General features: G+C 40.7%; 1 protein-coding gene across 8 annotated transcripts in view; it reads left to right on the top strand.

Annotated features, from left to right (window-relative positions):
* Positions 1–20,462, top strand: part of CI51 (51 kDa subunit of complex I) — a 61,503-nt gene that overhangs the window by 6,674 nt on the left and 34,367 nt on the right. The window contains exon 2 of one of the 8 annotated variants that reach the window (XR_016258200.1): positions 11,585–11,823. The exons of 6 other annotated variants lie outside the window; for them this stretch is intronic. The gene's annotated coding sequence lies outside the window, so the exon portion shown is untranslated. Of the gene's footprint in view, positions 1–9,496; positions 9,637–11,584; positions 11,824–20,462 lie in introns of those variants that run through there. One more of the 8 variants, XR_016258205.1, reaches the window with a different exon arrangement.

The raw sequence follows: 20,462 nt of genomic DNA, 5'->3' as shown, positions 1-20,462 counted from the left end.
TCAAAGGAATGACAGGTAATGCAGGTCATCAAGGAAATGGCCAACTCTTCATAAAAAGCAAGGAACCCCAGGTATGAAGAATCAAATGTTGTTTTTGATAAGATAAAGAAGCGTTATCTTGTATTGGCCCTCTCCTTCAGATTCTTTGGGAATTTGGCTTATAGATTGTAGTGCTTCAAGGCACTTCATCAGATAGATGGGTGCACTCTCTAATTTGGTAGAGATGGAAACAATCGTGGGATTATAGTTGGAGCCGATGCCACCTATTTGGGAAAGGGTGTAGGGAATGTTAACTCTTAATTGAATAAGGGTAACTCGATTCATTTATAGAATCTCTTTTATGTACCTGATCGCAAGAAGAACCTGGTGTCCATCTCGGAAATGGAAGTCAAAGGTTTCAGGGTGGCATTCAATGATGGAAAGGTACGTGTTAAAAAATATAATTTTCAAAGATGCTTTTTCTCATGGGTTCAGGGTTGGCAATTTGTATCAAGTTGCAGGATGGTCCATTGGGGATCATGTCAATTGACATATCGCATCTATAACACCGGAGGTCTACCTATGGGGCCCTACCTGATGTGAGTCAAATGGTGATAGGGATGTTTGAATTCAAGTAGAGCATGAAGGTTCATGTCTGAGATGTACCGAAGGAAAATATTATAAGGGGACCATTCCCCTCATGCAGTAGGTCCACATGTTTGGAACAACCCGAGGAGTTTGAGATTCATGATCGGGAATCTCATGTATACAGGTGGAAGAAAGCCCTCTATGGCTTGAATCAAAACACCTCGGGCGTAGTATGAGAAGATTGATAACTGTCTGATGAAGCTGAGATTCACTAGGAGTGAAACTGATCCAAAACATTACCAGAAGGTTGTGGATGATAGACCTCTCATACCGACACCTTATGAGGACGACCTATTTCTGACAGGTGCAGACCCTTTCATTTGCAAAAGTAAGAGGGAGTTGGATTCCGGATGTGGAATGATAAAGTGCAAGCCTGTGACTGCCTCGAGGATCTTAACTTTTAGAAGTTATATGGTAGTGATGTCGGACCAGATTTGGGAAACGCCTCTGAGTTTCATAAACTCATTCGCATTGATGTTCTTGGTGAACTTCCGTCCAGACATATGTTTTGCAATTAGCATGGTGAGCTCATATTTGGTTGAGCCTCACTGGATTGGTGCCAAGAATCTTCTGAGATATCTTCGGGGCACAATCTCTCATGGATTGAGATACGCTGCCGGAAATATGAAACTGCATGATTATTCGAACGCTGACTGGGCAGTCAGTGTGGAGGATCACTAGAGCACTTCTTAGTGTTGGTTCTCTTTGGATTCTGCTTCGATATCATGGATGAGCAGGAAGCAGAAGTCGGTTGCTATAAGCACCGCCGAGACCAAATGGCAAATACATAGCTACGAGTATGATCTCGTGTGAAGCTGCATGGTTGCAGAAGCTCTTAAGTGAGCTGTTTATACACATGATTACCACTGTGATTCTCTGTGACAACCAGAGGGGGGATTTGATTATTGAGGAATCTCATATTCGATGATTGCTCCAGCAGATAGACATCAGATACTGCCTTATTTGCGATATGGTAAGTTGATGAGCGAGGAGGCTCCATCACATTGAGACTGATGTACAGGTCGCAGACATTTTGTCAAAGCCCCGGGGAAGGGTCAAATTTGTGACTTTCCCGAACGACTTGGAGTCGTTGAGAGACCTTCTTATAAGGGTCCTGCATGTTGCATGCATTGAGCTCTGGGAGCTCTGGGGGGCTTGGGGTACTTACTGGAGCAACATACGACCACAGGACGACTCACCCTTCCTTGCTGGTGCGTTATGAACAGGATGATTAGTTCTTCTGTGGGCCGGGATGATTAGCTCTCCTGTGGCAACTGTGGAACAGGATGATTAGTTCTTCTGTGGGCCAGGATGATTTGTTCTCCATGGCGACTATGGAACATGATGATTAGTTCTCCTGTGGGCCAGGGTGATTTGTTCTCCGTGGCGACTATGGAACAGGATGATTAGTTTTCCTGTGGGCTAGGATGATTAGTTCTCCGTGGCATCCACTGACAGGATGATTCTTTCTCCTGTGGACAAGATGATTAGTTCTCTTGTCGAGGTATCCTACCCATGCAATCTGGGACTCATGGGAAGTACCTCTCATCTGATCAATGAATAGGGAAATGAGGATAGGGATCATAGTAGTACTATCGATGGACGCATCGTTGTATCTACCGTACTCCCTATGCTAGGATGACCTACATGGATCTGGGATCAATGAAACTGATCTGGGATTAGTATGAGTGGTTTGAGACACTCTCTTGTGACATTGATATGGGATTAATGAAACTGATCTGGGATCAGTATGAGTGGTTTGAGACACTCTCTTGTGACATTGATCTGGGATCAATGAAACTGATTTGGGATCAGTATGAGTGGTTTGAGACACTCTCTTGTGATATTGATCTGGGATCAATAAAATTGACTTCGGGTCAGTAAAAGTGATGTGACACACTCTCTTCAAATGAAACTGACTTTGGGTCAGTAGAGAATGGTATGAGACATTCTCGATTAATTCTCTTCTTCATGGTTCAGCAGAGCAGAGCTCAGCAGATCAGAGTAGAGCAGAGCTATGTAGAGCACTGATGGCATAGATAGTACAGTCGGACATATGGATCAACGGATGGAGTTCTCCCTAGTTGAGAGGGAGTGTTAAAATTGGCAACTAGGGCCAAACTCCATGTGGGTCATCTTATTTATGGCAACTGATATTTTTCTTGGATCCCTCTCATCGAGAGGTGTAGGATCTAAAGATCATCCGATTCTGATAAGTATTCATGGAGTTATGAATTTATTTGCGTTATAAGACAATTTGTCAAGGTCGGCCAACAACCAAATAAACCCCACATGTGCTCAACATTTTAGTATAAATAGAGGTGGCCTTCAAGTCATTTCAACACACTTGGGATCTCTTCCTCTCTCTACTTGTCTGTGGGTTTTAGTAGGAGGAGAGATCCTAAGGAATAGCGTTGCCTTAATCCAAACTGTCGGAAAATCCGGAACTGCCGGAAAAGTCGGAAATACGGAAAAGCCGGAATTGCCAGAAAAGCCGAAAAAGCCGGAACTGCCGGAAAAGCAGGAACTGCCGGAAAAGCCGAAACTGCCAGAAGAGACGGAACTGTCGGAAAAGCCGAAACTGCCAGAAAAGCTGCAACTGCCGGAACTGTTGGGACAACGGGAATTGCCGGGAATAGCGGGAACTGTCGGGAACAGCGGGAACAACGGGAATTGCCGAAACAGCAGGAGCATCTGTCTCCGAAGGAGAGCAACATGCAAGGGATAACTAACTAACATTGGGACATTTGTATGGTACTTAGCAGCAAATACACCAAGCATGCAATGTTACAACTAGCATGCAAGGGACAACTAGCATGCAACAACATGCATGCTAGGGACAACAAGCAAGCAAGGGACAACCAACACATAGGTCAGGATGGCAACATGGTGCAGCAATGGCACATAATGCAGTACAGTGATGGGTACAGTCATGATTAATGAAGCGTGATGAGATGTAGCATAGTGATGATGGGTGCAACATGGTGCAGCATGGTGAGGTGCAACATGATGACGAAATGCAGCACAATGATAGGTGAAGGAGTCACCTTGGAGAATTAGTTGAAGCAGCATGTCTTCAACTAATCTCATGTATCATCTTCTTAGAGATGATCTATCCTCTTATCTAGATAAGTCAAAGTGTTGACTTCTGTTGTAAACGTACTATCTCTCTCTCTCTCTGCTGAACTGTTGAAGAACATATAAGAATTGATCAAGGGTTTCCCCACATTGGGGTTTGTCCTCGGCTAGCGCCACATCTTGTGTTCTCTTGTCTTGGCTTGTCTTCTGCGATTTATGTTTATGTTTTATCTGCAATTTACTTTAATGCTGATGTGATTGCTAATCTGGAAAAGATATGAAGCTAACTGTGAAAATTGAAATAAATTGCTCTAAGCATAGAACATCCCTAAAATTAACAATGGTCCCTATCCCCTTTCCTAATTCATTGGCCAGATGAGAGGTACTTCCCATGTGTTCCGGACAACATGGATAGGATGATGCTGGGGCAACAACAGGGAAAGAATGAATCACATCTTGCTCACAACCACACATAGGGAAAGGATGAACCACATCCTACAGTCATATGTCACAACCATCGTAGGTAAAGGATAAACCACATTCTACATGCATGCAAACCACCGAGAGTAGGGAAAGGATGAACCACGTCCTATATGCATGCCAACCATAAATCGTAGGAAGGATCCTACACGTGGGGAAAGGATGAACCTTGCCCCACCGACATTTCAACCATCGATCGTAGGGAATGAGCATCCTACATGTGGGGAAAGGATGAACCACATCCCACCTACATGTCCACATGTGACAACAAGCAGATGCCTGTATGCATCTCCCATTGGGGTATCCGCAAGGGAAGGTGAACCACTCATCCTGCTCATATGCCATAGGAGAAAGTGGACCACTCATCCTATGCATATGTCATTAATAGTAGGGGAAGGTGAACCACTCACCCTACACACATGTCAATCGTCACAGGGGAAGGTGAACCACTCACCCTGTACACAACGCACCTATAGGGGAAGGTGAACCACTTACCCTATGGTCACTCATAGCTCAAGTACCCCAAGCCTCCCTAGGAACTCCCAGGGCTCAGTGTTCAACCGGGGCCTTCCTAGTAGGGTCTATCCATAACTCCCAGCCTCTCTTTGAAGGAAGATAATCTTGACCTTACCAAGAGGTTATGCAGTAATCTTCATATAGAACCAGAAACGATAGAGCTTGATTTGATTCCTACATGTGCTTCAAATGGCTCACAGAAGAGCTTCTTTAACCAATTGGCTTATAATAAATCGTACTTGCTGTTATAGACATTGTAACGACCAAAAGTCGTATATGCAGTGGAAATATTTAAAATACTTCGTAAACAAAGGCATCCATCGTAGGATAGTAATTGTAAATTATATATTGTATAAAAGAATTGATATAGGATGAGTATAAATGAGAATGAGGTCATGTATATATAACCAAGTAAGTACGCTTTCACTAATGGTTATGCCCTTAGGGACATACCTTTTCATTAATTTCTAACTAATTAATCATTAATCTTATTTGTTGTCTTTTACATTATTTGTGTTTATTTTTATATAAATTTAGTTTGTTACATTGCCTTCCACTTCAAAAAGCTTTGTCCTCAAAGCTTACTAATGAAGGATCAGTTCTCTTCCGTTGATCGAAATATCTTCTTATTTCTGAGATTTCATCTTTGTTGATACAAGACGATATGATGTTCTGAGCGACAGACAAAATTGTCGTACTGAAAACGGATCAGACCATCCTAGGTTAATCTTCTGACCCTTGGAGATGTGTGGTGAATAGTTATCGAATGACTAGATTGAGCTCACTTCAGTGTTCTTCAGAACATGAGTTTGTTGTTTATGTTTTGCGTGATATAGATCTGTAAATTTATTAAGGCGTCTACTCTTGTGATTCGGATGTAGATAAGGAATTTTTCTTGTTTGAACTTCCTTAAACGTTTTTATGGCAATTTCTTGATTTCCATCAGGCATTGTTGTTGTTGACTTAAACTACCAAACCCTTATTTGGGGTGTCCTCTGTTTGACCGACAACCTCTGAGTACGTTTTTACTTCAATAGGGTTTGGAATCTGGATTTGCCTGAACTGCGAGATTAGTGGTATTGATGTTTGTTTCTTCAGTTTGGACTGCTACATCTAGAGATTTTGATGCTTCCTTTGCGATAAGTTCTTTGAACCTATTCGTCAATGATTTCTTTTCGTCCTTAAGTTTTTTACTCTATTTGAGCAGATTTTGATCATAGTTTTAAAAAACGGCCGTTTCGAAACGGAAACAGCCGAATTGGTCTGTTCCATTGCCCTTCGAAGTGACTCGGTACAAAAAACGGCTCGGTTGGCCGAGTCATGGCTGACTTGGCCAACTCGGCCGTTTCCCGTACTGGCTCGGCCAAGTCACAAACAGTGGCCCGTAACCCACTAAAACAACGATTTAACATTATTATAATGAAATTTTAAGGGGTTTGCTGATTGGTTTGGACTTCAAGGTGTTTTATGAATTAGCTAAATGTTATTTGGGGTCCATTTTCCCCTCCCAAACGCTATTTAACACACTCAAATGCTCTCTACTATTGATATGCTATTCAAATTTCATGGTAATGTTAAATTCTTAAAGTAAAAGTGACATTCTCCTTAATCTTCATTTTCATCCTTTTACTTAAATTTTTAACATTACCATGAAATGACTCAGGATGTTTGAGAGTGGTTTCGGCCTCATTGGATTTCATATGGAAAAAGTAGAATTTTAGATTTCATTCAAAATGCAGTAGACTTATCAGTTTTTCAGGATTTCAGGATTGGAGGATTGCAATGTTTCCATTGAATTTTGTCATGTATTAGGGTATGGAACTCGTATTTAATCAAGAGCACCAATCCCTCTATGTACCTTGATGTTAGTGACATTGGTTGTCGAACTCCTCTAGGATTCGCTCCCAAACCAGGAGCTTCTAAAAATGTCGCTCCCGCTCCTGTTTTCGCTCCTACTCCCAAGTAACACAAAGAAGAGAAACTGTTTGGATCAAAAACGGTTAAATGATCTAGTTTATGTCCAATACAACCTCCGGCTCAGACGAAACCATTTGCTGAACAAAAGACTTGGTTCAGATCCCATTGTGTTGGAAGACATTGATCCAACATCAGATTGGGTAGTGGAGAGTCGTCCAACAGAGTTTGATCCTAATGAGGATCTTGATTTAGATTTAGATATCGAGACATCAGTTGAACTTGAACATGCTGTTCAGTTGAATGCAGATCCCAATCCACCAGCCTCAGTCTCACAGCCAACAAGGACTCCAGTTGTAGGTGCTTCCTCTGCTCAGCCACGACAGAAGCGCAGCCGCATATCTACTCTATCTCAGCTTGCATCTGCTGCAGTTGCACAACCTGCTAGTGGTATCACTTCTACAGCTGCAGTTGGAGATGATGATGATGATGAGGAGCCATGGGGCCCCTTGTCTGACTCTGATGATGATCCAGAGATTGATTGACATGATCTTGGCTCCTCTGGCAGTAGCTACTAGCCAGTAGCTGTAGTACTAGTACTGGAGTCTGGCCACAGTTTACTTTTGTTGTAGAGGCCATTTCTAGCCTCCTTGGTTATGTGTTTTTTGTTTTGAGTCTTTGATCATGTATGACAGTTGACTATGTATTGCCATTGGGTACCATTTTGATATAATGGATTGGTTCATGAGCCTACTTTGATCATATGTTGTCTTCCATCTATATTATAATGCTGTGTGTTTGGAAACATGAATGAAAATCTTTAAAATTATGTTTAAAATCTTCAAAATTATGTTTTTTTATAAAAAAAATAAATATTTAATGTATTTTTTACAACGACCGAGTCATTGAAATCGAGATGGCCGAGTCATTACCGTTTCGGAGTCGGAGTCGGAGTCGATCCTCGGCCAAGTCGGAGTCGGAGTCGGAGTTTTAAAACTATGATTTTGATAATGATTTTTGAGACGTAAGCATTCCTCATTCTTTGAGTCAACTTTATTTTGGCCTTCATGCATCTCGTCTTTTAAACACTTGATTTGTTCTACTAATGTTTGGTTAAGGTTCTTTAAACATAATTTTTCTTCTTCTTATTCTAATAAACGCTCCTTGAATTCCTTCTTTGATGCTTTGGCTTTCTTGACTTGTTCGAGTAGTTTTTCTTGCTGATCTTTGAGGCACAAAATTTCTTTGTCTTTGTTGCAGCTGACTTCTTCAGGCTCTTTTTGCTTATTTGATATAGTTTTTTCATTATCTTGAAACATCAAGTCTGAGATATCCTTAAGGTCTTCTAATGAAGATTTTATTGATTTTGATTTACTTGTTATGTCTCAAAACGTGACCATATTCCCTTTATAAGGAAACATCAAAACTTGTTTTTCTATGTTTAACACGAATGTATCCAGATCCGTAAATCAGGGTTGACCGAGTATGATGTCAGTGTTTTTATTCGTCCTTACAACATGAAATTGAGATATGTACTCATAATGACCTATTGGCACTTGTAGATCACTAATTTTATACTCTTTTTGGTCAAAAATATTTTTCTTTACACCAATGCTTAGCTCTGGAATTAATAGCTGATTTGCCAAGTTGATGTTGATATAATTCTTATTGTTGCTTGGGCTGATGGTGACATTAACTTCTTTTCCTTGGATACTTCCTTTTAGTGTAATTACTCCGTGATCTATAACTGAAAGACCATTATAGAAAAACCTTTATTCTTTCGTCCTTTTTGAATTGAGCTCCATCATTTTTTTTCAATGATTGATCCCATTTGTTTTGTCAAGATGACTTAAGGTATTATATTTAAAATTCCTTTGGACTTTGTACTTCAAGCCTCCTTTAAAATTGTCTTTTTAATATATATATTTTTTATAATTCTTGAAAACTCTTGCAATCCAATTTCCTATTATCCTTAATATTTCAAAACTCCTTCGTATTCTTTTTATATAATTCCACTTAAACTTTTTTTCCTTTTGTACTTTAAAAATAATATTTAAATATTGTTTCAATTGGCTTCTTTTAAATATCTTATTGTCCTTTGTATTTATTTTTTAAATTTCATATAACTCTTTAAACTTTAATTCAACTTCACTTTAACGTAAACTCTTAATTGATATTTTCTCCTTATGTAACCTTTTATAATAATACCTGCTTTGTACTTATATATATTTTCAATAATTTTATGACTTGAACTTTTCTTTAAATACCCCTTTATAATATAATACTTCTCTTTATATATCTTTTATTTATAATAATTTTTTTTCCTTCTTTTTGAAAAGTTACAACCCTAGTGAAACGTGGCTATTCACCTCTTTGGGGTATAATATAAAATATATGTTCACATATGTACTTTTGACTCGGTTAATGTTCTCCACGTAAAAAGTAAAGCTTACCATTTACATAAAGAGATTTTGTATTCCTTTTGTTTTTCCTTTATTTTTAAAATACCATGGACAATTACCATGGGTTTCTAAAACCACGGGCTTGTAAACCACTTAATGGAGAATCAAGATAATATTATCTACTCTTCCTTCTCTTACGTATAGTTTTAAATATATTTGGAAAGATTCCCTCTTAACTTTATCATGCACTTTTTATCAATAATGTAGAACCTTTTTATATATATGAATGTTCTCCTTCAAAATTTACATCGGACTATATTTTTTTTAAAATCTTTATATGTACTTTTTTTTTTGAATTTGATATTTTTTTCTTTATCTTTTTAATCTTTGTTTTTTGACTTTTTATTTTCTCTCCATATATATATATATATATTAATTTTTTTTTTATTATTATTATTGAATGGCCAAATGCTTGATAGTGAAATGGAGAAACTCCAAATTCTTGTAGCGAAATGCTTCAACGACAACAATGTTGATAAATTTGATGTCAAAGACTTGGATCGGAGAACACGGCTCTGTGTAGCGGTTGAGCAACTAGAGGATCGAACACCTCTGATACCAATGTAACGACCAAAAGTTGTATACGCAACGGAAATATTTAAAATACTTTGTGAACAAAGAGATCCATCATAGGATAGTAATTGTAAATTATATATTGTATAAAAGAATTGATGTAGGATGAGTACAAATGAGAATGAGGGTCTTGTATATCTAGCCAGGTAAGTACCCTTTCACTAACAGTTATGTCTTTAGGGACATACCTTTTCATTAATTTTTAACTAATTAATCATTAATCTTATTTGTGTTTATTTTTATATAAATTTAGTTTGTTACATACATTCAGCCTCAATAGTACTTCCAGAGCAACCATATAAAAAAATATAGCCCTGGATGTGCTTTTTCTATTTATTGTACTGTCAATTGAATCAGCATCAGAATATCCATAGAATCTTAGATTCTGATACTGTATCTCAGATTATAGAATTACAGAGATATCTCAATTAGCAGTTATCCATGGATCGACTCATAGTCTTCATCGCGAGGCATATGACTGATAGGGTGATTATCAAGAATACTAGGAATCCCAGGAATATGCAGACCAACAGCTTCACATCTCATCAGACCTTTGAGCTAGGTCATTCATCTTGATTTAAAAAGTCAACTTCCTCTTACGAGAGGATCATCAGTTAGACCACATCAATAGCTTCTTCTTTATAGTTCAACACCATCCCTCTGAATGTAGGGAAAGTGACCTTGCTAGAACATTATTGTCAAGTTACCTGTAGCCTGACCCTTTTCCTGCTATAAACCCTGAGATTCATGTGCCAAAGTCAATCATCATAATGATAAAGCTTCCATGCAGCCTCTGAGGTATCTGGGCATCGTCAGGGTCGTCATACTCATAAACAGTTGCCATGTAAACATTGGGCAAGAAGAGTCAAGGTATCCCTCTGAAGTCTTACTCCAATTGAGCTTCATCAATCTGCTTATCATCTTTAAGATTTATTATCCAGCAACCTTCTAATCACCAAATCCCAGCAGAACGCATGCACTGACAATCCCTCTTACGTGCTCTGCCTGTTCAACTGGCAGACCATATGATGTTGATGCTACACGGTTTGTTATCATGATAGGGATAATTGATTGAAGATCACTGCAATCTATATCAAGACATACAAGATTTCTCCGTACCAATGAAGCTATTGTGACAATATTCCGGGAGGTCAGAGTCATCAAATCCTATCACGGTTACTGTTAATACGACTCTGTTCATGACGAAAGTCGTCATTATGTAAAAGTCACTACCAGGTTACTGCATTTTCAAAGTCAAGATACAGTCATTATCACAGCTAGGTTACACATCAGAATATCATTGTCATGCTGAGGTCATTTCTGATATGGTGAAGGAATATCTCAGTCATCCTAAGCTCCGTGAATTATGTTAGATTTGTTCTATTGTGTCCAAGAATCAAATTCTGTCAAGATCACAGGGAACATAAGTTCTTACAATAGTGACAATCATCATTCTCAACTCCTCTGCTAAACCGCTACTCTAATTTCTGAATTACTAACGGAGAAACAAATATTGTTTCAGATCATAAGGTTTCTCTGCCTCACATTTAAGGATCAGGAATGCTTGTTTCATAGACAATCTTGAATAAGGGTGCTTTTGTTACGCAACGGTTTTCTTATTGTAACAGTGTCCGTGATGCCTGAAGGTGCTGCATGCTTTTGCCCGTTTCAGAACCAAATGAGCTGCTTCAGAAACCTTACAAATTCTGAAGGAGAGATCCTTGACTTGTAGCGTACAAGTTGGGTTTTGAACGCTATTCAACATCTTAGATTTTTTGCCTTTTATAAGATGAATGTCCTGAAATGTGAAGAAGTGTAATACTTCTATTCTTGAAAAGGATCTGTGATTTGGATGCCACTAATCTGTTCTGTACTGTCTCAACTGTTGCAATAAAGTCATTCTCTGATATGCTTTCTGCCTTGTCACTATGAAGATCAAAATTCTGGAGATGACTCAACAAGTTGCTGCTCAGAATTCATGTCCTTGGAGAGCTAAAATTTGAGATGGTCCTACTGGGAACTGAATCTTGATCAAGACTTCTGTTGTAAACCCTTGGACCAGAGAAGTCTTCTTGCAAGTCTGAACTCATTCTACATCAGATGTATACTTAACAACTAGCCTTTCAGACAGTGAAATCTTCATGCATGAAACTTAAGTGAGTTATGCCAATGACACTTCTGTTCTTTCGGTCCTTGTTCTGATAACAAATATTTCTCATACTTCTGTCCAATAGTCTGCCGAGGAATGCCCTACCGTAGGGTCAAAATGGCTATAGACACAAGGCCTCAAACCAGATTTGTAATAAGCATTAAAACTTGAGTTACACCCAAAACAAGTTACATCAATATCTGAATTGTGTTAGCTTTTGGATCTCTGGTTAGGGCACAGAACAAGGTGATAAAATAACCAAGTTAGGGTCTGTCAAATAATTAGGTTGAAACCCTATACATACCTTGTTCAGAGAGTAAAGGAAGGCCACAGATTTCCAACAACTGCTCATGAGAACTTTTAACAATGAACTGTAATCTGGTTTTGAACTTCAATTCAAATTCAAGAGAATTCAGGCCTAAAAAAATCCTTGATAAATCTCGGTCTGTATTGAGGTTGTTTCAAGTGAACAATCCGCAGGACAGGTCGTTCTGTTCTAGGGCAGAGGTATGTGATCGAATGAGTCCTCAAACTTGGACAGAAGAACCTCTGTACCTAGATCTGAAATCTTCCATTAAAACTCAGATAAGAATGGCTTGCAATCTTTGAAACTCAGATCAACTTGAGCTGAAGTCACTCTTGAAACTTGGGCAGGCATGAAGTCTCCTCAACGTATAGCTGTGACTCATGTAACCAGATGTCAAATGGGCGCCAAAAAAAATGTCTGTAGACTGAGCCCTAAGAAAGCCGATAACGCAGAGATAATAGATGAACCAAATAAAATACCATAGATGTAATATTAGCCAAAAACTACAGAAGATAAGGCTCCTTCGCTGGCCTTAGTGTCTGCATGAATCCAACGAATCCCATGGCACAGTAGGACTATTACTTCTCCACAGAGCATACCCACTTGAAATGATAGGCATTCAAAATAAAGAATCCAAGATCAGACAAAACTTTTGCCCATAAACTATAAGCCAGTAAATAATGCATGCCTTTAATGGAGACTAACAAGCTTCTCTGTTGTGTTGCATTCCCTCTTGCTTGGGCTTGTCCTAGCCTAGCTCATGTTAAATTTTTGGTTAACATGCTCTTTGCTGCTGAGATCCATATCAGCCCAATTTAATTCATTTCATTTCCATAGAACATTATCATATTAATAGTAACCGGTGAAAGAACATAGACAATAAAAGAAGAGGACAAGCCAAGACCAGAGGACACGAGGATATGGCTCAAGCCAGGGAAAACAACTCAAGATTGGGAAAACCCTTGATTAATTCATCTTATTATCAAATATCAAATGTTCAGCATAGAGAAAGAGTACAATCAAAGTCAAACAGACTTTCCAACATGATGTACAATACCATAGTCCAAATGACCAAGAAGCAACCCAGACAAGTCTTTCATTCAGCCTTCAGATAACAGTAGACATACTCTGCCCTAGCCAGAGGTCAATGATAGACAAAGCAGCTACAAATCAGTCTCCTAAAGGAGCTCAATGCTGGATCAGCTAATGCGGCTTTCCTTGTTGATGATAGTGAACACAAGACAGTTCAATTCTGAGAAGATTGCAGGTCTGGTTAGGGCATACATCAGTCCTAACATAATGCAGCAAAAACATGTGACTAACCCCAAAAGAGCTTGCACTTCCTTGCTGAGATTGCAGCTTAGGGTAGACTGATATTTAGACTTTACAATCTCCCCCAGACATTGATCCACACCCTGTAATCTCCATTGAAGGTCTGTGGACTGCAAGTGAAGACAAACATTACTCAGGACTGCCCTCAAGTGCCTATCAAATATACCCAGATTTGCTCCAACAACCTCGACCACCAGTCTATGGAACTTGGCTCATCAAACAAGAGAATAAAGGCCTGCGGCCTAGCTGAAGTAACCTTTCAAGTGCAGTGGCTCATCTGAGGTAAAGAGGTCCCACACAAACCCATCCCAATACACACTCTAAACTGTCCAGAATTTCCTCAAGGCCTGCGGCTGTCCATCTGAAACATCTTGGCCCTCATGCAAAAGAAAACCCAAAGACAAACAACTCTTCGTCCTCCTTCTCCAAGTACTCGGCTGCCTTAGACATATCTTCAAGTATTGGATGATCTAAATGAGGTAGGGGGACTCCTCTATTTATATAAGATGGAGAGGTTTTCACATGTCTAAATAACCCCAAGCCGACCTTGATAATTTGAACATGTGGGGGCATAAATTCAAAAACACATTTCTGCTTAACCAAATTTGATGATCTTTAGGTCGATTTTGGTCCTTTTGAAAAGAGGAATCTATTGCAACAATTATTTCCATCAAATGAGATACTCAAAGTGGAATTTGGCCCTACTTGCCAAATTTAACATGATTTAATGGGAAATGATTTCAGGATTGGTCTTATCTTATAACAATCAATTAATCTGGGCTGAACACATTTTAGAATTTATGGCGCACTTAGTGGCCAAGCCATTGGAAGACAAAAGGCTGGAGGAGGAAGCGATGCCAAAGTAGTAAGGAATAGCTCCATTGAAGAGGATACCATCCCCCCTACTTGATATGATCAGGTTTATTGATTTTTTTTGGCTCTTTTTTTGAGTAGTTGCTTTACTGGTAATATTGCTTTATATTCTATGTAAAATTTAAATCACAGGAAAGAAGTTCACGACATTCTGTCAACAGTCGCAGAAATTTATGGTTAATTGATTTGTTTCCATCCTAGAACAGATTTTGAAGGTTTCCCTTATTTGTATCTACTCACAGAGTTTTCCCATGAAATATCATTAAACTCATGAAAGACAGGTCTCTGTAAGTGGTATTTGACTATGTATCTTGATTATTTATACTTGTCTTCCAATTTAATATTGTTGTGTTGAATAGTATGGTGCATCTATATGTAATTATGCAATTCATTTTTGGATGTGGTTTTGCCACTGGTTGAACCGTTGAATTCACCCTTATTGGGAAATGTAAAAATTTCTCATTTCCCACCCCGGTTTTCAGTTTCACCTTATTTCTCCCATATAGTTAAATGCCCTTTCCCATATCCATACATTCAACCACTGAAAAATAAATTTTGCTGAAAACACAAATTCTGGAAATTTTACAAAATGTTGGAAAATGCAGAAATAAAAAAAATCAGCAGGTACAAATAACACATTTAAACACAATAATTTTTGGTCAAGGTGACCCTGGAAAAACCCCTTACAACTCTTGGGGAAAACCAGTTCGAGAGCTCTTTCTTATTTCTGGAAAATGCTTTTTACAGTGAGAAATATTCAGCAAAAAATCAGCAAGCAAATTTTACAACTTATCTCGTTTTCCGTGTCTCACAGCCAAATGGAAAAACTAGCAACAACAAAACAGAATAGCAATAAATGCTGTACGACCTCCTCGATTTTCGTGCCAAATTTGCTGTACGACCTCCTCGATTTTTGTGCCCAACTGCTGTATGGTTTTCCTAGAAAATCGTGCCCAACTTGCTGTACGGTTTTCCTAGAAAATCGTGCCCAACTGCTGTATGGCCTCCACAAATAAACTGCTATACGGATTTCTAGAAAATCGTGCCAAATATCTGCCTTTCACTGTGTGCTCACTCAGTTGTACGGATTTGCTAAACTGCTGCCTTGGAATGTGTGCCAAGCTGCTGCCTCCTTCTCTTCCCTGTCCAGAAATCTCCCTTGCTCTCTTGCTCTCTCTCTCTCAATCTGCTCATGAAAGAATGAATGACCTTTTTCTCCTTTTCCTCCTTTAATCTAACTCCAATGGCTGAAATAGATTGAGATCTAGGGCTGAGATTAAATGCTCATTTAAATCTCACTTTCTATTTTTTAATTCACCCCACCTTAATAAAGACCCACTTAGTCATTTATTTCCAAAGTCACTTTTCCTTTCTAATTTTATATTGACTTTAATAAAGTCACTTTAAAATTAGACTTTAGTAACTATATCACTTAAAGTCACTTTTAAATTAGATTTGACTTTATAAAAATTATAAAGTCACTTTAGGAGAAAAATTAAATTCTTTTGGACACTTTTCCCTAGGCCAAAGATCAAAGCCTGAGGGAACCACCTGTCCTCCAGTACCAAATTTCAACACTCCCTCTTACCGAGGAAGGTGTTCCTCACCACACCCATCTTGTCTCTGAAGTAGTCATGCTTGCCCCGTGGTAAGGCTTTGGTAAGAATATCTGCAACCTGCTCATCAGTGGGAATATACTCAAGCTTCACAGCGCCCTTCTGAACACAGTCTCTGATGAAATGATATTTGATCCCGATATGCTTTGACCTGTCATGAAATACTGGATTCTCCGTGAGTTTAATGCAACTCTGATTATCACAATAAATCACTGAAGGTCTCAACGGCTGACCAAATAAGCCAAACAACATCTTGCGAAGCCAGATGGCCTCACAACTAGCTAGACTGGCTGCCATATACTCTGCTTCCGCTGAACTCAATGCTACTGACTGCTGCTTCCGGCTGAACCATGACACTACTGCTGAACCCAACCCAAAACAACACCCTGAAGTGCTCTTCCTATCAGAAGCACAACCTGCCCAATCAGAATCAGTATAACCTGCCAATCTCACTCCATCCCCCTGCCTGTAGTCCATACCATAATCCACTATCCCCTGCAAGTACCGCAAAATGTGTTTTGCAGCCACCCAGTGAACCTTCCTAGGCTCACACATAAACTGACTCATTGTGTTGACTGCAAAACAAATATCTGGTCTAGTGTTGACCAAATACATCAAGGAACCAATCAGCTGCCTGTACAATGTAGGATCCACCAACTTGGAATCTGAAGCATGAAGTTTCTTCCAGTTGGTGATCATCGGTGTCGACATGGGTCTACAATCCTCCATGTGGAATCTGCTAAGGTTGTCCACAATATACTTCCCCTGCCCCAGGAAGAAATGCCCTTCCTCCTGCCACACCTCCAAACCCAAAAAGTAATGCATCAAGCCGATGTCCTTCATCTCAAACTCCGCCACAAGATCTCTCTTGCAGTGCTCTATGAGTCTCTCTGCACCTGTAATGACCAAGTCATCCACATACAGCACCAGAATGAGAGGCTCCTCACCTATCACAATAAAGTAAAGGTTCGGATCTGCCTCACTCTTTGTGAAACCCATCCCCTGCAAGTATGTATCTATCCTGGAGTACCAAGCTCTGGGAGCTTGCTTCAGGCCATAAAGGGCCTTCTTCAGTTTGCACACATGGGACTCCTTCCCATGCACCTCAAAGCCCTGTGGCTGCTCAATGTACACCTCCTCCTGTATGAAGCCATTGAGAAATGCAGTCTTCACATCCATCTGGTGGATTTTCCAACCCATCTCTGCTGCTATCGATATAATGGAGCGGATCGAAGTATATCGAGCCACGGGAGCGAATGTCTCCTCATAATCAACTCCCTCTACCTGGGAGAACCCTCTAGCCACAAACCTCGCTTTGAATTTCTCAATGCTGCCATCTGCAGCATGCTTTACCTTGTAAAGCCATTTGGAAGTAACCATGGATTTGCCCTCAGGCCTCGGCACTACCTCCCAAACATCATTCTTCATGATAGAAGAATACTCCTCCTGCATGGCCTCTCTCTAGACCTGCTGGCTAGCTGCCTCCTCATAGCTAGAATGCTCAGAGTCAAGGATGCTGGTAACCATTGCCACATAGCTACAAAACCTCTCAGGTGGTCTACTCTCTCTGACCGGCCTCTTAGGCTCAGCAACAGTTGTTGCATCTCTCAAGGTGTCCTGAAGCCACTTGGGCTTCTTCTTCCCTGAGCGCACTTCTCCCATAGGAGAATGAAACTCCTCCTCCTCATCATCATGAGCCTGAACTCTTGACTGTCTATCTGCTGTCCTCCTGCCTGCACCTGAACTTGTAGAAGCTGAGGTACCGTGTGAACTGTCCATCAGTGGACTCCCCAGTGAATTGCTCTGTGAACTGCCTGGAGCACCACACCTCTGGCTCGGTGAGCCACTGCTCACTGACGGACCTGACATCCTCATAGATGTACCTCCTGATCCTCCTGATCCCTGCCCACTGGATCCCTGCGACTGACTCAACTGCTGCTGAGGGTCTCGCTGATCCAGATACTCTAACTCCCGTGATCTCCTAAAGGCCCCGTCCTCCTCGAACTTCACATCCCGCCTAACAACAACTTTCCTCTGTGCAGGAATGTAAATCCGAAAGGCCTTTGAGGTCCCACTGTAGCCCACAAAGATACCCTTCTTTGCGGTGGGCTCTAGTTTGGTCCTCTTATCCTTGGGTATGTAGGAGTATGTAATGCATCCAAAGATAGGAAGATGACCAATATCAGGCTTCTTCCTAGAAAAAGCCTCCTCCGGAGTCATGTTCCCTAAGGCACGATGCAGACTCCTGTTCTGCAAATAAACAACTGTGTTGCAGGCCTCTGCCCACAAGAACAATGGCAACCCCTGATCATGTAACATGGCTTTGGCAGCCCCTACGATGGATCTGTTCTTCCTCTCCGCAACCCCATTCTGCTGGGGGTTGTAAGGAACAGTGAACTCCCTCCCAATTCCTGCCTCCGCACAATAGTCAACAAACTCTCCAAGGGTGTACTCTCTTCCATTGTCCGACCTCAGGGACTTGATCTTCCGACCTGTCTGTGTCTCCACAAGAGCTCTGAACTCCTGAAACCGCTTGAAGACCTCACTCTTGGTCTTCAAGAAATAAATCCAGGTCCTCCTGGAGTGATCATCAATGAATAAAACATAGTACTCATATCCACTCAAGGAAACATGAGACATCCGACCGCTCACATCAGAATGAATCAAATCAAGAATCCCAGTCGCTCTGCGGTCACTGCTGGGAAAAGGGGATTTGGCAAACTTGCCCATCGCACATCCTCTGCAAGTATCAAAGTGATCAGTACTGAAATCTGGCACACCTGTAGTGATCTCCCGCAAGGTCCTCAAGGCTCCATGATACATATGCCCCATCCTGCGGTGCCAAATCTCACACAGCTCAGAACTGCGAGCTCTGCTGTCGGTACTACTGCTCAATGCCAAAAGGGATTGGAATGCAAACTTGTACACCTTTGCATGGCGTACACCTATCACTCTCGCTGAATCAGCTGGAGTGCCCCCGGGATACATCAACACCTGTCCTCCCCTGAACAATACTTCATATCATCTGTCCTCCAAAGATGAGACGGATATGAGGTTCTTCCTCATCCCTGGCACATAAAGAACATCTGACATCTTCAAGGGAGGTTTGGACTCCCTCTGAAATGTCAGTGTCCCCACATCGACTGCTCTAACAACTCTTTCATCACCGAGTACTACCTCTATATTAGTGCCACTCTCTGAAAGCTCTGAGAAGTACTCACGGACTCCTGTCATGTGACGTGAAGCCCCACTGTCCACATACCAGATACCCGAAGATGCTCTGCTAATCGAGGGAAAAGCATGCTCCCTCTGAACCTGTGTGGCAGGTGATCCTACACTAGAGGACTCATACGCAGTGAACCCAAACTCTCGATCAAAACGAACTGCAAAGTCCTCAACCTCTGCTGAAGTTGCCACGCTCTGGTTCTTCCCCTTCTTCTTCTTCTTCTCCGGACACACAACTGCATAGTGTCCCATCTTTTGACAATTCCGACACTTCACCTTGGAATAGTCCTTCTGTGTGTTACCTTGTTTACCTTTACCTTTGCCTTTGCCCCCACCATTGCTTGTGGAAGCCAGCTTCTTCCCTTTGCCTTTCTTGCCTCCTGCCGACATTGCTACATCCTCATCTTGCTCAACTGGCTTGGCTGCCCCAAGCTGACCTTTCCTGATCTCTGTCTGAATGCAATCATCCCAAAACCTCTCCCATGTGGGAAGGGTCTCACGTGCACAAACCCCATCAGCAAAGTTCATCCATGAACGGGGGAGGCCATTCACTGCAATCTGCACCAACTCAGTGGGTGGAATGTCCTCTCCAACTGCTGCCAACTCATCTCTCACATTAGTAATCTTTGTGAGATATCCAGCTGCACTATCATTACCCATCTTAATAGTCTTCAGCTTCTCCTTAAAGACCATTTTCCGGTTCTCATTGGTACTCTGGTAGAGATTGGACAATGTTGTCCACATTTCATGGGCATTTCTCTTTCCTCTCACATGACGAATGCAATGGTCTTTGACTCTGTCTAGAATCAGTCTCTTGCCCTTGTTGTTCCTTTTATTATACTCAGCCAACTGAGTAGCATCAATAGGCACAACAACAGGGTTCTGTGTGGTATGCACCATGATGTTCCAGACTTCTGCCTCCTCAAAGATATTCTGCATTCTCTCATTCCAAACGCTGTAATTTGTATGCCCATCCAGCCTATCCTCCACCCTCAATCCCAATGACATCCTGCTGTTCTAAAACTGAAAAATAGCATTGCTGTAGTAAAGATAAAACTGCTGTTTGTGAAAAATCAGCTTGCTGGAATTTTCTGAGAAAAATCAGCAGGCTGTAATTTTCCTCCTTGCTGTCCCAAACTGCACTTCAGCACTCAAACTCTGATACCATGTAAAAATTTCTCATTTCCCACCCCGGTTTTAAGTTTCACCTTATTTCTCCCATACAGTTAAATGCCCTTTCCCATATCCATACATTCAACAACTGAAAAATAAATTTTGTTGAAAACACAAATTTTGGAAATTTTACAGAA

Source organism: Pinus tabuliformis, chromosome 4_1, assembly GCF_031772625.1.
Source record: "Pinus tabuliformis cultivar Carrire ecotype Pingquan chromosome 4_1, CPIR1, whole genome shotgun sequence".
Taxonomy (NCBI): Eukaryota; Viridiplantae; Streptophyta; class Pinopsida; order Pinales; family Pinaceae; genus Pinus; species Pinus tabuliformis.
This window is presented reverse-complemented; position numbering and strand designations above follow the sequence as displayed.